At 42.8% G+C, this 17,692-nt stretch overlaps 1 long non-coding RNA gene across 1 annotated transcript in view; it reads right to left on the bottom strand.

The window, feature by feature from the left end:
• Positions 1-448: 448 nt before the first annotated feature.
• Positions 449-17,692, bottom strand: part of LOC114026497 — a 31,608-nt gene continuing 14,364 nt past the window's right edge. Inside the window, exon 3 of the long non-coding RNA XR_003567127.1 lies at positions 449-1,041. This is a non-coding gene — a long non-coding RNA (uncharacterized LOC114026497). The remainder of the gene's footprint in view (positions 1,042-17,692) is intronic.

Here is a 17,692-nt window from a genome sequence, read left to right as displayed (position 1 = left end):
AGCTGTCCGACCCCGAAGGTTTGGGTGTGGCGTCTCAGTGACACAGATGAGACCCAAGGCAAGGATTTCGGCCGGCATCAGCCTGGTGGAAGGCATGAGGCCTCTCTCTACCATGCTCCTAATCCACCAAATGAAGGCAAGACAGGTTGGGGCCCCAGTGGCCAGGTTTTGCTCCTCCCCCTTCTGGACGTGATGGGTCTCTTTGAAAGAAGAGCATTGGCGAAAAGCCCTCAAGCTTCCATTCACACCCAACTTACATTGAGAGAAACGTAGAGGCTGCCAAGTGCCACCATCACACGCAGCTGATCCAGCATCCCGTATGTGGCACCACCCTATGCCGCCTGTACGTGGCAATGCCAGGCCTATTGTTTTTCTATGAGAGGCAATAACAATTTCCTTTAGCTCATTTCAGCGGCAAGTCTGTTGGGTAATAAGTTCAAACATACAATAGGTTTTTAAAATATATTTATATACACACACACACACATACATATATATGTATCTCCCAGGTTTCAGCCAGAAATCAGTGCTTGAGTGAACTATATAGCTATTTAATAGAAATAATAAAACATTGATACAAATATAAAGACATAATCAGTATAAAAGGCTTGTATTTATAAAAAATACTTCTAGGCAAGTCTTCCCCTGAGGGTTTACCACATACGTTGGACTCATAAATATTGCTCAGCACACAGCTTGCTCTCTGGAGTTCATGATTCACCCGTTCCAGCCTCGGTGCGCTGCTCAGGTCACGTGCCAGCGCTGCAGGGGTGGCCTCGGGATCTGCTCCCTTGATTGGTAGAACGAGGAACAAGACTGCATCGACGGGCCTCCGAAAAATCTGGAGAAGATTCCTTCTTCCACATATGGAAGATACAAAGAACAGGGACAAGAGGTGAGCAGGCATGGCGGCACGTGACCGGTGGTGGGTTGCATGGTGCCTCACTGGCTTTTCTGGACCCAGTCCCAACTGTCTTCATTCTCTTTCCGGTTTTTCTCAGCTTCAATAATTTCTTTGTACCTTCTGCGAAAGAAGCCCATCTAAAGAGGAGAAGAGAAAGAGTAGAAGCTGATTAGAGCCTCTGGAATTGGAAGCCACGGTGATTCCAACACTGCCAACACCAAGTCAAGGCTAGCCTTCCTTACAGCCACACCACTAAGCCGTCTGACATGTCTGTATACACAAAAAGTATTTGTCTGTCATTTAATTAGACAGAAATCTCTTCAAACCACTAGAGAGGCAGTGGGACATAGTAGGTAGAGCACTGGACCCAGATTCAAGAAGATTCAAGTTCCTGCCTCAGACACTTACCAGCTGTATGACCCTGAGCAAGTCACTTAAACTTTCTGAGCCTCAGTTGCCTCATCTGTCAAATAAGGGCTTTGGGCTCTATGACCACTAAAGTCCCTCCTAGCTCTAAATCTCTAATCCTCTGATTGGATGAAATGCACAACAGAGCATTTTTTCACATCCCATTTCCCACCTAGTGATTGTCAGAGCCAGTGACAGGCACCTCTCACTCAATGGGACCCTTTCAAACTCTTGGAGGTCCACTCTACTCACCTTGGAATCAACTGTTTCCATGCTCCCAAGTAAACATTCTGAAGACTTTTTTATGCCCTACTTACATCCAACCTTACTAATGTTTTTTTGGTTTATTTTTTTTAATTACATTGTGATGGCCACAGGTGGAAGTGGTCATGAAGAAATGGATTTTTATTCTTTGGAGATTCCTATACTCACCTCCCTGCAAGAGCTTTCATTTAAATAGGGCCCTCGTGGATCTAAATAGGGACAGTCATCCCCTTGCTTGTTGCAGAGCCTGCTCCTGGTTGATTTCCCTGCTTCTTGCTGGGTCCCTTTCTAAGCCCCACCCCATCCAGCTACCAAAACAATCTTCCCAAAGACCAAATCTGATCACGCCACCACATGGGTGGTTCCCTAGCGTCTTCAGAATAAAGTACCCACTTCTCAGCCTGACACTGAAGAGCCACCGTGGTCTGACCTCTACCTACCTTTCCAACCTTATTTCATAGTCTTCCCCTTCAGAATGTTCCATTCCAGCCAAAATGGAGCACCAGTCACTCCCTAAACCAGAAACTTCCTGTGATTCCTCTCTGAATGGGCACACACCATGAGCCATGCTGGGATACGTTCCCTTCCCCATCTCTGCCTCTCAGAAGTCTTGCTCATTTATCAGCTCAGCTCAGCTTCCATCTCTTCTCCCAAGTCTTCCTTGACCTGCCCAGCTGCTAATATCCTCTCTGTGCCCTCTCAATCTTCCCTATACTCAACTTATCTGTGTATCTGATGTGCTCTTCCTCCATCCCCCAAAAGGCTGGAAGCTGCTTGGATTCACGGACTACTCGCTTCGGTCTTTCTGCAAATCCTTAGTGCCTGGGACAAAGTAAGCGCTTAACAAATGTTTGTTGACTGACTACTTGAGGTTGTTTCTTTGTATCTCCACTGGCTTGCACTTAATGCATATTTAATTAATGTCTGTTGAATTCAATTGAATTGAAAATAAAAGGCACTAAAATGTCCATACTCTGACCCAGAAGGCCTACTGCCAAAGACAGAAAGGCTCCATGTCTACCAAAATATTTATAATGGCATTTTTGCAGTATCAAAGAGAGGGACACTAAGGAGATGCCCATCAGGCAGAGAATGGATACGCCAGTTGTGGGATCCCAATGTGGTGGCCTAGCACGGTGTTCTAAGAAGCAATGAAAACGAAGAGGAAAGAAGCTGGGAAGCCAAAGAAATGCTCCAGAATGAAGGCAGCAAAGCAGGAAAAACAACATGCACAAGGTCGACAATTTCAGGGGGAAGAACCACAACCCGTTCAATCTGTTGAAAGAATCCTGCAAGGGTAGAATGGCCAAGTTGGACCCTAACGAAGAGACAAGATGCTCTGGGTCGCCTTCTCGCCCAGGAAAGGCTTCTGCCCTGGGGTCCAGGCCAGAGACTCCATGATCAGGGGGAAGGAGCCCAGACTTCCCCCTCCTCCATGGCTCCCTTCTCCCTGCCCAGCCCCCAGTTTTCCGGATTCTCTCCACGTTTTGTTTTCACCAGTTAGAACATAAGGTCCTTAAAGTAGGGACTCCATGTTTTGCTTGTATTTGTATCTCTGTTAACTACGAATATAACATTGTACCTCATTACTTACATGATCTAGTGTCATAGTAAACAAGAAATAAATGCTTTATCTCCTGCTTCTTTGCAAAGATGGGGGACAACGGGTGTAGTATGCTGCATAAACCTTCAGACTTTCACTAATAAGTTGGCTAGTTTTGCTCAACTGCTTTGCTTTGCTCTTTTTTGTTCTTTGGTACAAAGGGTAGCTTTCTGAGGAAGGAAGGCAGATAAGCTACACTTGGAAATACAGGTGATATAAAAAACAAAAGACATCAAGAGAAATTTATTTTAAATAGATAAAAGAAAATGAAATTGAGAAACAAGATGGCCTGACATCCGAGCTAGATACAGCCACAAGCTATGGCTAATTACAAGCCAGTTAGAGCTGGGCTGTGCTTGCCTGTTTCCTGCTGTGTGAGTGTGGGACAAGTCATTTAGAGTGTCTGAGCCTCCATTTTCTCATCTGTGAAATGGGTACAAATGTATCACAAGTGTCTAAGTCACAGGGCTATTGTGAGAAAGACCCCTTGCAGGGGCAGCATGGCATGATAGAAAGAGCACTGAACTTGGAATTGAGGGCCTGTATCTGTGTGACCCTGGGCAAGTCACTTTACCTCTTTGGGCCTATTTCCAGATCTGTAAAATGACAGAGTTAGTTAAGAGGTCACTCTGAGCTCCAGAGCTACGATCCCACAATCCTAAACCACAACATCGTCACAAACAAGAGATGTTAATATTTCTCCCATCAGCGACATAATATTAATAGGAATGATGGCTAGCATTTACAAAGCACTTTCAGGCTTGCCAAATTCTTCACACTCATCATCTCATTTGATGGATTGCGAAAGCACAGGTTCTCCTTAGCCACAAGTGACAGGCACTGGGATTTCTCTCCAGTATTTAGGGGCACAAGCAGCCAATTACTTAAGGCTTGGAACAAACAGCATTAAGCTGATTGTCTGATGAGACAATCCCTCGCTGCTACTTTACAGAGAAAAGACGAGGCTGCCTGCTCCCTCCCTTCTCCCATCCATCAGACCAGAAGGGTTCAGATTGGGCGAGCTCGCTGCTCATTGGCTGGCTCTCCCATGCCCCCTCCCCACAAACACAGGCAGAGATGCCCACAGCAGCACGTAACTCACCATCTGAGTTTGAAAAGCCAAACAAACATGCCAAAGGGAAAGGCATCAGCATTTAGAGGACAGATTTTTGGTTTTTTACTCTACAAAACTAATCAGATTTTAAGAATGGTTTTTTTTTTTATGGGAAAAGAAACCAGGTGAGCCCAGGAGGGGGAGAAAAGCCTCGAGGAAGAAAAGACGAAAGAGAAAGAATGAGGTTGGGGGAAAATGAGGCTTCTCAACATAGAAACCAAAGGTGTCTTTAGGGGGTCAAGGGAGAATGAGGAGCAGCATATGCCAGACAGAAGCAGCCCATTAAGGGAATAGAGTCACCTCTGATACCTCATACTGTTTCATGGGAAAGTGGGCACCTGGGAAGGTGGTCTTCTAATCAGACAACACAGCCTAGGAAAAGCAGACATTTAAAGAAGGTCCTCCCAGAGGGGACACACCCACCTGCCGGGCCCTCTGCTCTAGAAGGGAAGGTGGCTAATCTTCCAAGTGCCTTTTGACTCTTCTAAGCAGATCAGCGCCAGGCTCTATCCTACAGAGAGACCTGCCCCAGAGCTAATTCACCCTGACCATCTCAAACCCGCCTCCGTGGGCTCTAATGTGGAGGCTGAAGGATGACATTGGGAGCTCTGAAATAAGTCAAAAAATCAAGGTCACCCCCAGAGGTGTTCGGCGGCCTGGCTGTTTAAGGCTTTCCAATAGCTGGCAAAAGACTAGAGAGCACACAGTACAAAGAAAAGGGGAATGGAAGTTGAAATCCAAGGACCTCCGTTCAAATCTCGGCTCATTTACTGCCCATGTGACTTTGGCCAAGCCACTGGCTTCTCTGGGCCTCAACTCTTCATTTGTAAAACACACGGCGCTTGGAACTGGTGCCTCTGAGGTCCCTCACAGCCATAAATCCACAAGCTGGTGACAGAGAACATGTGGCCAAGCCACACTGCTTTGTAGCCCACTGAAATATCCTTGGATCGGAAACAGAATAATCACACGGACGAGAGTTAGGCAGGAACGAAGACGATTATGCTTATGAAAATTATGAGGTAGCTAGAAGCATAGAGTGCGGATCCCAGAGCCAGGAAGACCCAAGTTCAAATCTGGCCTCTGACACTTAGTTGTGTAACCCTGGACAAGTCACTTATTCTCTGTTTGCCTCAGTTTCTTCATCCATAAAATGGAGATAATAATAGCACCTACCTCACAGAGTTGTTGTGAAGGTAAGATGGGAAAACATTTGTAAAGCACATTGTGATAACCTTAAAGTACTATATAAACATTAGTTATTATTATTATTAAGCAGTAGAACTACAGCACGGATCTGATCACAGCCCTCCTCCTGCTCCAGGAGTTCCCAATGGTTCCCTGCAGCCTCTAGGGTAAAATGCAAACCTCCTGGGCTTGGCACAGAAAGCCCTTTCCAGGACTCACAGCACGTTACTTCCCACTTTTACTCCAGATGAGCCAATCCATTTATCTCTACACATGGCTCCCATCTCCCATTCCTAGGCTTTGTACAGGCAGCTCCCTACACCTGGCATGGACTGCCCCTCCAAGGTTGCTCTGCATCTACTCTTGTTTATAAATATAAATAAATATGTGTGTGTGTGCGCGCGCGCGCGTGCGCACGCGAGGGTGGGTGGGTGGGGGTATAATGTATGTAGTGTCTCCCACATTAGAATTCAAGCTCATGAGGGCAGAAACTGTAGTTCTATTGTTCTTTGTAACCCTAGTACTTGGCACTGTATCTCACACATAGTAAGTACTTACTGTTTACTGATTAAGTGATTAATTCCCTCCTCACCTCCATCTCTTAGAATATATATTCTTCTTCAAGGCTCCATGCACATACATATGTGTGTGTGTGTAGGTATATATACATATATATTTACATACATACAGATATGTACACACATGTATAAGTATACGTGTATATACATACATATACATATCTATGTGTGCATACTCACGTATATACATATACACATGCACCTATATATATCTATATTTGCATGTATATATATGCATATATTGTATTTCCTTATTGGTTTACATGTTATTTCCAATAGGATCTAATCTCCTTGAAGGCAAAGATTTGTTCATTTTTGTCTTTGTCCCTTCAGTATCTAGCCCAGTGCCTGACCTACAGCAGGTGATTAATGAATGCTCGTTGAATGAATGAATGAATGATCCAGTCAGTCTGGTCTGGAGGGAGAACTTTTACCTGGGTGCCCCCTTCATGCTGTAGACCAACACGGTCTCCTGCCATTTTTAAAACAAAAAGAAATCCAACTTCTAAGGGACCTGGATTAGACCTAGAATTCCACATTCCAGTCCAGCTCTCTGGACACCACCACCCCCGAGCACAGAACCACGAGGCTACGACGCTGGCCGTCGGGGAAGGCGTGTGCGTGCGTCGCCCGCCTGTCTCGTCATAGGACCGTGAAATCTGCAGCGGAGCTGAGAAGGCCCTTACAGGTCACGTCACCCAAGTCTCTTGTTTGCCGGACGAGGACTTAGAAACCTGGCAGCGTCACAAAGGGAGCAATGATAGACCGCCTCCAGAGATCTTATATCGGTTTAATGTCCGTTCTTCTCCAACGCTAGCAGGGTCGGTGTGACTGTGGCGAGCCACTCTTTTTAAAAAATCCCCCAAGGAAGAGGTCAGAAAAGGCGTCAACCAAAGAAACCCAATGTCATTAATTCCACCGAGGCAAAAGAATTTGCAAAGAGACGAAAACAGGAAGCGAACAGGTTACGCGGTAGGATCCTTAACTGGCAACTGAAGGTAGAAAGATCGTTTGAAAGGGGAAAGACAGATTCCTCCCCCGGGACTGAGAATGGCCTGGGGTTTTCTGTTGGTTTTGTTTTGTTTTTTGGTAACCACCTAAAGGAGATGTCTTAGGTCCTAAACTGGGTGAGGGGTTTGCTTTGATTTTTTGAGTTGTTTTTTTTTTCCCCAACAGAGCAGACCTGTGTGTTTTGTTCCATGTCCAGGCAAAACAGCAGAGATCCCTGGGTAGGGTGACAGGAAGACCTGGGTTCAGAAATTGACTAAGCAGGTGGCCCTGGGCAAGACTCCGAATGTCTGAGTGTTTGAGCCGGCTCCCTCCAGGCTCTGGGGCCTACTCCCTGTGCTCCCTTAAAGAGGTCACAACCTCCCTGGGCCTGTTTCCCCATCTACAAATTGAGGGGGCTGGGCTCTGGAGGGTACTTGGAGTTCCAGATCCATAAGCTGCCTCAGTTCCTTTCCACAGCCTGTTCCCACACCCCCCACACCCCTCACATCCCCCACACCTGGGATGCCCTTTGATTCCTCCCCTCTGCCTCCAGGAATCTCTGGCTCTTAGTTTAAGTACTTCTTCCTACAAGAAGGCTCCCCTGGCTTCCCCAGGTGTTAGCACCCTTCTCCCCTAAAACCCCCTCATTTTTGGATCAGATCTGTGATCTCACTGGCACAGGAAACTCTCCAGGAGAGAATTCTTTCTACCAACGCAGGTCAGCACTTTTGCAAGTTATAATATGAAAAAGCTACCCACAGCAGAGACATGAAGTGACCTACCCAGAGTCACACAGCCACATGGGTGAGAAGTGGGAAATGAACCCTGGACATTTTCTGTACAGGAACGGGCACTGACTCTGTGATTTCACAGGTCTGGGGAATGCACAAGTGAGGAAAGTTGGCCCTTTTCCTGCATGTTAAAGCCTTAAAGGGCTTTCTATAGCACTAAGAAACGCAGTGACTTACTCCGGGTCCCACAGCCAGGATGTCTGGCCCAAGGCTTAGACCCAAGGCTTCTTGCCTTCAAGGCTGGCTTACTATCTACCCATTACACCCTACTACCTCTCACATTTTGTATTTTATGTATGTGATAAGTACATTTATTTTGTATATCTCTTACGTTCACTTAACTGTGAACATGTTCTAATCCTCCCCCAGTAGAATGCAAGTTCCTTGGTACTGTCTCCCTTTTCTCTTTGTATCCCAAGCATTTGGCATCATTTTGGGCACACAGTAGATGCTGAGTAGATGTCTGCTGATTGATTGATCTAGGAAGGCATAGATGGGTTGTAATCTACTGGTGGAGTGTGTTCCCACATTGAGAGTTCCTTCCCCTGATCAAATCACAGACCTTTTCAAAATTCCCATATTCAGGTACAATGAATGAAGGCTTTAGGACAGTGAAGATGGATTTAAGATATTTTAGGATACCTAAGTTTCAAGATTTGAGCCATGGGAAATGTCTTATCCCTTTTGTACCAGATGGCTATAAAGAAGCTCTAGGCATGTCCAGCCCCTTCGTGTCCACAATGAGAAGGGGAGGAGGGAGGGAAGGGGAGGAAATCATTTAATTTGCTTCCTCTTGAAAGAGCATCACATTTCAACATTTCAACATTTCATTGGGGCGGGGGGGGGGGGGGGGGGGGGGGGGGGGGGGAGCCAACTACTGCAATCACTGAGCATGAAGTTTAAATTATGGTGTCCAGGAGCTGGGAGCATCTTGGTTTCCTGCCAGTTCACTAAGCTCCATTTCACTGTTTGAAGAAATGTCTGGTGCACTCCAAGCTCCTACCACTGAGGCCGCTTGAAGTTGGGGCCCCACTGATGTAGGGAGCAACTGAGCAGCCTGAAATTCATGCAGACACACAGTTCACTGGGCAAGATGAACGGGAAGCCGCAAACACTCCATTGGTACAAAGGCGGGGTCCAACAAGGGCAGGAAGCCACCCAGTTCCAGAAAGTCTTGGCAGATCCTAAAAACGCCTTTTCCCCCAAAAGCCAATTAGGGAACAGTTTTCCAAAGTAAGCATTGTGCTACAGGGTTATCTATCATTCTACCTGCGAGGCCATTCTCGCAGACACCAGACACAACGAAGGGGGCGAGCAGGGCCTTCATGCAACTGACAACCCCACTCAGCGTGAATTTACTCTTAATCCATTCTGACCACATGGCTTCAGGGTAATACTTGAGACCAGTATATCTCATGCTTGCCCTTCAAAAGTCCATTCAGTTCAGTCTTCAGGACCTTCTAATGATAGATTATGATGTCCTGGCTAACCTCATCCTTTGGGCAATTAACTGATCACCATAACGTTGAAGTACAAAGCTATCTCTGATGGGGGCACTTTCTCTAAGGGTACAAATCACAACTGATCCATGCCTTCCCACTCTATATGCCTCTTCTCCATGTCTTCCCAGGGGACCTGCCTTTACTTCCCCTGACATTGTACTGATACCAAAGATGTACCAGTTGTCCTTTATCCTCATCAGCCCACCTTCTTTCCCATGGCATCCCACATCACTTACACTATTCTTGGTTGGGCACAAGTGGGATCCTGCTCATACCCACCATCCACCTCCCTGCGGCTCTGAGTGAGTCTCAACTATCATTCTTCAAGGACAAAGATATTCTGTGATTAGCATTGCTCGAAGAATTGAATCATTTAAAAGGTGTGTCTTTATTTTAGGGGAAAGCTTGGGGGGATCACTAAAACCATTCCCATTGAGTAGTTTCTATCTCTTCAGAAGCACCTGACAGCTAAGTTATGTAGTGGATACAAAACACTTTTCACACAAATAAACTCAGATCGAAATAATTGGAAAAACATCAGTTGCTCATGGGTAGACCCAGCTAATATAATAAAAATGAAAATTCTACCTAAGCTAATTTATTCAGTGCCATAACAATCAAACTACCAAAAAATTATTTTATAGAGTTAGAAAAAAATAATAAATTTGGAAGAACAAAAGATCCAGAATATCAAGGGAACTAATGAAAAGAAATGCAGGGGAAGGTGGCCTAGCCATTCCAGATCTTAAATTGTATTATAAAGCAGCAATCATCAAAACTGCTTGGTACTGGCTAAGAAATGGAGTGGTGGATCAGTGGAATAGGTTAGGTACACAAGACACAGTAGCCAATGACTATAGTAATCTACTGTTTGATAAACCCAAAGACCCCAGCTTCTGGCATAAGAACCCACTCTCTGGGAAAAAACTGCTGGGAAAACTGGAAAAGAGTGTGGCAGAAACTTGGCATAGACCAAAATCTCATACCATATACCAAAATAAAGTCAAAATGGGTACATGATTTAGATAGAAAGGCTGATGCTATAAGCAAACTGGGAGAGCAAGGAATAGTTTACCTATCAGATCTATGGAGAACAGAAGAATTCACGACCAAACGGGAGACAGAGAACATTACGAAAAACAAAATGGATAACTTTGATTACATCAAATTGAAAAGTTTTTGCACAAACAAAGCCAATGCAACTAAGATTAGAAGGAAGGCAGAAAATTGGGAAAGAATTTTTACAACCAGTCTCTCTGATAAGGGCCTCGTTTCTAAACTATATAGAGAATTAAGTCAAATCTATAAGAATACAAGTCATTCCCCAATTAATCAATGGTCAAAGGAGATGAACAGGCAGTTCTCAGATGAAGAAATTAAAGCCATCCATCGTCATATGAAAAAATGCTCTAAATCATTATTGATTAGAGAAATGCAAATCAAAACAACTCTGAGGTACCACATCACACCTATCAGATTGGCCAACATGACAAAACAGAAAAATGATAAATGTTGGAGATGTGGGAAAGTTGGAACACTAATGCATTGGTGGTGGAGTTGTGAAATGATCCAACCATTCTGGAGAGCAATTTGGAACTATGCCCAAAGGGCTATAAAAATGTGTATACCCTTTGACCCAGCAATAGCACTTCTAGGGCTATATCCCAAAGAGATCATACAAATGGGAAAAGGACCCACACGTACAAAAATATTGATAGCAGTTCTTTTTGTGGTGGCAAAGAATTGGAAATTGAGAGGATGCCCATCAATTAGGGAATGGCTGAGCAAGTTGTGGTATATGAATGTAAAGGAATACTATTGTGCTATAAGAAATGATGAACAGGCTGACTTCAGAAAAACCTGGAAAGACTTGTATGGTCTGATGCTGAGTGAAGTGAGCAGAACCAAGAGAACGTTGTATACAATAACAACCACGTTGTGTGATGACTAATATTGATAGACTTAACCCTTCCCAGCAATACAAGGATCTAAGACATCTCCAGAGGCCCTGTGATGGAAAATGCTATCCACATCCAAAGAAAGAACTATGGAAGTTGAATTGCTATTTTTTTTCTCTTCTGTTGAGTTTTGTTTCCTCTTTCTGATGGTTCCTCCTGTTGGTTCTAATTTTTACTTACAATATCACTAATGTGAAAATATGTTTAATAGGAATGTATATGTATAGCCTATATCAGATTGTGCGCCGTCTTGGGGAGGAAGGGGGAGAAAATTTTTAAACTCAAAAGCATATGGAAGTGATTGTTGATAAAATAAAAATAAATTAATAAAAATAAATAAATGAATAAATGAATTGTGTAGCGGACAGATCGCCTGACTTGGAGTGAGGAAGACCTGAACTTCAATTACAAATCAGGCTCTTACTAGCTGTGTGACATTGGGCCAGTTGCTAATCTCTCTCAGCCTCAGTTTCCTCATCTGTAAAGTGAAGAGGCTGGTCTCAATGACTTCTGAGGTTTGTTCTAGCTCCAAATCTAGGACCCTATGGTTTTAAGACACAGTATTCGATCTATCCATCTCTGAATCCTTTAAAATCCACTGTCCAGAAAACTAGGATGTTAAATCAGACTGTCCCCATCTTTGCTCTCCTTTGCTGTCATAAAGTCTAAGATGGAAGGCTGACTTCTTTCCAAGGCTGGCCTCACGTTTGCCTTAGCAGTTGGGTCCTCCTCACTGGCCAGAATCAGGTCCAGGAGAGCCATTCCCCTCAGTATCTTCTCCATTTTTTTGAAGAAGAAAATCATCATTAAGATAGTCATGCCAGAAATTGATGGGTGTTTGGTAGAGAGTGGGACATGCACATGTCTGGAGAGAAGGAGTCCTCCACCACAGCCGCATCAAGTCTCTGGGCCAGAACCATGATCTATCTGTTTTCCTGACACCGCATTCAGCTCCTCCTCTTCTCCAGGTATTCTGGAGCACCACGGGGCACTTCTGTTATTTCTTCCATTGTTGATCCCTCTCCCATAATGCTTTCCATCATGTTTTCCCCATCCAGCAGCCCACTCAGTTTGTGGGTCTAAGTGTCTCATAGAGGTAGCACTGGGCCTGGAGTCAGGAAGACCTGAGTTCAAATCCAGCCTCAGACACTTACAGCTAAGTGACTCATGACAAGTCACTTAAATGTTGCCTGCCTCCGTTTCTTGGACTGTAAAGTGGGGATACTAATAGCACCTATCTCACAAGATTGTTGTGAGAAACAATGAGATGATATCTGGAAAGCCCTTAGCACAATGATCCACACATATTAGGCACTTACTATATGCTTGTTCCCCTTTGAAATATACAATACTACTCCACTTTCCTATCGAGCTAATCTGTTCTTTTTGAAACACTTAATCAATAGACATTTATTAAGCACTTTCTATGTGCCAGGCATGATGTGAGATGCTGGTTTACCCTTTCATACTCTTGTACCAGTCATGAGTCCCAGTGATATCTATGAGGTCGGCTAGGCCTTCTTGTATTAGTTTAGTGCATGTGTGCAGAGAGATCTGAGGTCAAGGAAGCTATTGATGTCTCGCTTTTTAGACATTCCTCTGTGAATTCCAGACCCTTGCTACTGCTGGACAGCCTTCTTCCTCCCTGTGGTATCTGGCCCAGAAGCTATCTCTGGGCTGTTTTCTTACCTCCCACTTGCTGTTCAGTTTTATTCCCTCTTGGACAAACCAAGGAGACTCTGGGCAAAGATATTTTCAACAGCTCTCACAAAGCACACTCTAGCCCTAGCCTTGAGATTGTCCGGCCTATAGTCTAACCCAGAGTCCAGAAATCCAAATCCTTTCCTTAAGCATCATCTTCTTGACCAGCTTCCCAAACTCCTATCTTCAATATGTTGCAGTGATGAACCCAAGAGAAAAACTTTACACTCATCCCTCTTAAAAGTCACCAAAGACCAAGGCAACCCTCAGGGATTCATGATACTATTTTTCAATAACTAGATTTGGTTTGGGTTTATATACCTTGTGTGGTGCTAATCTAAGGGCGGCTCTAAGACATTGGTGTCACATTTTGATGGCACTAAGTCTCTTAGACACCTGGTGGGATGACCACCTGGATTAACAACTCCCTGACAAGAACCCTACTTACTAAAAACAAATCCAAACAGATGGCAATTGAGTCTGCCTCACTTAGGAAGACACTGGTGTGCAGGGAGGCCAGGGACTCCTGAAGAGGAGCACATAAGGAGTCAGCTAGAATGAGCAACCACAGGCCAAAAGAGGAAGCACATCGCAAGGACCACCCTTTCTTGGGCTTTCTCTGGATTTCTCTCTGGTTCCATGAACAAAACCATGACGAGAATCTCATCTTCCCTAATTTCAAGAGCTCACATAAAAAAACAAGGAACAAAACTCATATTACTCAACAATGGTCCTGCCTTCTCAGACCTCAAGCAAAAAACTGGATTTCCATTCCAATAGACAACAGACTTCCTGCTCAGCATTTTGTGAATCCAGCTACCAGTAGATGGTCAGTCTTGCTCTCATATTTACTCTCCTGGAGGTCCTGGGCAAAATCCTCTCTGATCTTCATGTCCTAGCTTCCCCACAAATCTCACCTGAGAGAATATAACCAATAGTTAAGTTCACAAACCTAACCCCAAAGACTTGAGGGAGGCCTGACAAATAGTAAACACCCATAAATGCTTTTTCATCTATTCATTCATTCATTTGTACCAGAGTCATAGACTGAAATAAGGTATCAGCTGTTAAGAAGCCTTCAATTAGAAGCTTACGCTGAACGTCTGTCCCTACATGCTTGGGAACAATCCAGATTTCAAGAAGGCAAACTGTACCATGAATACATACAGCAGCCATAGTTGGAGAATTCTGGCAAGACAGCTGAGTGGTTATGCCTTATCCCAGCTCCCCTTCATCACCTCAAAGCTGGAAGAAATGTGCCAAATAAAATAGAAGAGCAACAACCAAAAATAGGGGAAAAAAAGGAATCATTGCAAGGAAAACCAGAGAAAAATCAGGATAGAGATTAAACAAACAGAGTAAGCAAATAAAGCATCCCAGTACAATGAAGCTGTACTATGGGGTAAAAAGAAGCTAGGAAAACTAACTCTCCAGGAGAAAAGAGTAATATTGCATTAACTCCAAAGACTCTAAAAATGAGACTGAAGCAACTCAGGAGGCCCAGAGTTTCTTAGAAGTTCAAAAAGAACTGAAGGAAATTAGAAGGAAATTAGAACCCTTAAAGAATCAATCAACAAGCATGTATTAAATACCTACTGTGTGTTAGAATTAGAAAAGACAAATAAGAAAATCAATGGCTTAGAACAGATAGTAGGGAAATTTAACAAAACAGTAGACACTATGTAAAAGGGAACTCCAGGGATGGAAAACAAAAATGCAGAACCAAAACCACAAGCTTCAGAATAAAATCAAAAGACAGTAAAATTAAAGGACACTCAAGACCTCTGCAATCCAAAGTAACTGGCAGAGCTCACAAAGATGATCAGAGAATCATTGACCTCCTAGAAAAAAAGACACCATGAAACAAAGAACCTGAACACCATACTTCAAGAAACCATATGGAAAACTGCCTAGAAATACTAGAAAAGGGGGGCAAAATATGGCTTGATAGAATCCACAGGACTCTAGGAAAAAAATTCCAACTTTTATTCAGTAAGAAATGTAGTCACCAAGATCTAGAAGTAATGTATCAAAGAGCAAGCAACCAGGGGGAGGAATTTTACATAATAAGAAATCAGGCAATATGCCTTACTAAAAGAAAAAAGCCAGAATATGATAATGTAACATATCCTAAAAAGATGAGCATATTCCTACATGAGAAAAACAATCCTTCAACATGACAGGCTTTCATTCATTCTTTTCCAAAAAATCAGAACAAGGCCTTTGAAATGCAAATTTAGCAAGGAAAGAAATTTAATAAATGTAAATAAGTCCATGTCACATGAAAAAGCTAGAATCTGTACTGGGATTCCACCATCACAGTGATAAATACTTCTGGTGAGCAGATGCCTCCCAGTTTTACGTCTTGTGTGATGTTTATTATCAGAGGGTTACTGAATGGGGTTATTTCTGTTGTCACATCTTCTAAGGAATCTTGAACAATTTTCATAGCCTTGTAGGCCATATTTTATTTAATCAAGTCACGTTCTTTTTCATAATCGACAAACAATTAGCACAGTGGGATCTTATATTCTCTACATCTTTCCATTAATTATTTACACAGATAAGTAAATACAAAAGATATACAAAGCAATTCCACGGAGGTGGAAAGAGCATTAACAACCAGAAGAATCTATCATTCTAGAAATAATGCACTGAAAATTATTGTATTGTTCATACCCTTTTATTTGGTAAATCCACTCCTGAATTTCATACCCCAAGGAAGGCTAATGCATGCAGGCATAGGACTCATGTTCAAAAATATTCTTATAAGCATTATTTGTAACAACAAAAAGCTACAAATAAAATTGTCCAATGATTGGGAAGTGGCTGAATAAATCGTGGCATATGCCTATGATGGGATATCACTGCAAGGTATGGAATGCCAACTATGAAGAAGTAGAAGAAGCAGGAAAAGTCCTAGATGGATTGGCACAGAGTAAGAAGAGAATCAGAGGAGCAATACGCACAATGTCTATACTCGTGTAAATAAACACTCTCAAAGGCAACTACATTCAGATGAAATACAATGAACAGTGTTGGTGCCAAGCTGTTAAAGTGAGAGCACATTGACTTCCTTTCTGTTTATAACTGGGAAACCACAAAATGGAAAGGGACAATCACCATGTTTGGTGGTTTTATGTGATTTGTGGAGTGGGAGGTGTCCTTCCAGTTTTTGTTCAATGTGTCCAAAAGAAATGTATCATTAAAAAACAAAAACAAACAGAACCAGGCAACCACAATGGAATAGAAAGAGTAATGAATCAGGAACTGAGACTTGGTTTCTACTCCAAGATTTGTCACTTGCTGTGATTTTGGGCAAAATCAAATCACTTCATCTCTCCTGGTTTTAATTACTTCATCACTAAGTGAAACTTTTAGACTATGTGACCTTGTAGGAGGTCCCTTTGAGTTCAAAAGCTGTACAACTCCTTTGAATTTTAAAAATGTTTTATTGACTGTTCAATAATTGTTATATTCTATTCATTTCTCAACATACCTCCCCAAATGAACCCTACTCTATAACAAATAAAAACAATCGACAAAACAATATCATCTGACATCGATGCATATGATATTCTAACCCCATCATGCTCCATCTCTCTCACAAGAAGATGGAAAGTGGTTTCAACATTTCTTTTCCAGGGACAAGATTGGTCATTCTAATTAAGCTGAATTCAACTGCCTTTTAGTTGTTTTCATTCACTTCGTTGTCACTGGCTATACTGTTATACTCTATTCACTCTGCATCACTTCTGACAAGTCTTCTGATATTTCACTGAATTCTTCACATTCATGCTTGTACTAATAATATGCCATTATATTCATACTCCACAATATTTGTAGCAGCATTTTTATTGGATCAAGGAAATAGATCCAAAATGGGTGTTCACCAATTGGTGAATGGCCAAAAAAGAAAAAAGAAAACAGCATATAAATATAATAGAAAATTACTGGGCCGTGCAAAATAATGAATATTAAGAATTTGGTGAAGGGAAGACTTGCATGAACTCTCTCAGAATTGTGAAAGAACAAGAAAAATGGAATCTTGTTGCATAATTATAACGACCAAGCTTGCCTCTGAAGAAGAGTTGGGAACATGTGCCTCCTTCCCTTCATGCAGAGGTGAAGGACAATGGCTATGGAACATCATAAAGATTAACACACAGGTAATGTGTTGGTTAGTTTTGCTGTACTGATTTTTATTCTCTTGTTTTTAAACATTTGTTACAAGGTATGGCTCTCTTGGCAGAGAAAGGGAAAGGGATATCTTTGGAAATGAATGAGATGTACATCAAAAGATATCAATAAAAATAAAATACAACGTTCAAAAGTGCTGCTATGGATATGTTGGTATCTGTGGGACATTTCTTTCTTTCTTCAATGTCCTCGGCAATACTAAGCTTGCTTTATTGGATCATATTTCCTTATTTTAAGCCCCCCGAATATGGCCTCTCTGTACATATTCCCTGAAAGATTGCCCTGGATCATCTTTTGGTCATTTCTTCAGTAGACTATTCTCACCAAACCTCAAATCATGCAGGCAAAAGCTATAAAAAATCTTATGGCTGTCTGTTTTCTTGCGTTCCATAAAAAAATAAAATTACTCAATTGCCATATTTCCCTTCTGTTTTAATGTTAAGTTCCTACTGCCTCAGACATAGGGTGGAGGCTAGATCCTGGGGAGGACA

Source organism: Vombatus ursinus, unplaced genomic scaffold, assembly GCF_900497805.2.
Source record: "Vombatus ursinus unplaced genomic scaffold, bare-nosed wombat genome assembly UNPS02014840.1, whole genome shotgun sequence".
Lineage (NCBI taxonomy): Eukaryota > Metazoa > Chordata > Mammalia > Diprotodontia > Vombatidae > Vombatus > Vombatus ursinus.
This window is presented reverse-complemented; position numbering and strand designations above follow the sequence as displayed.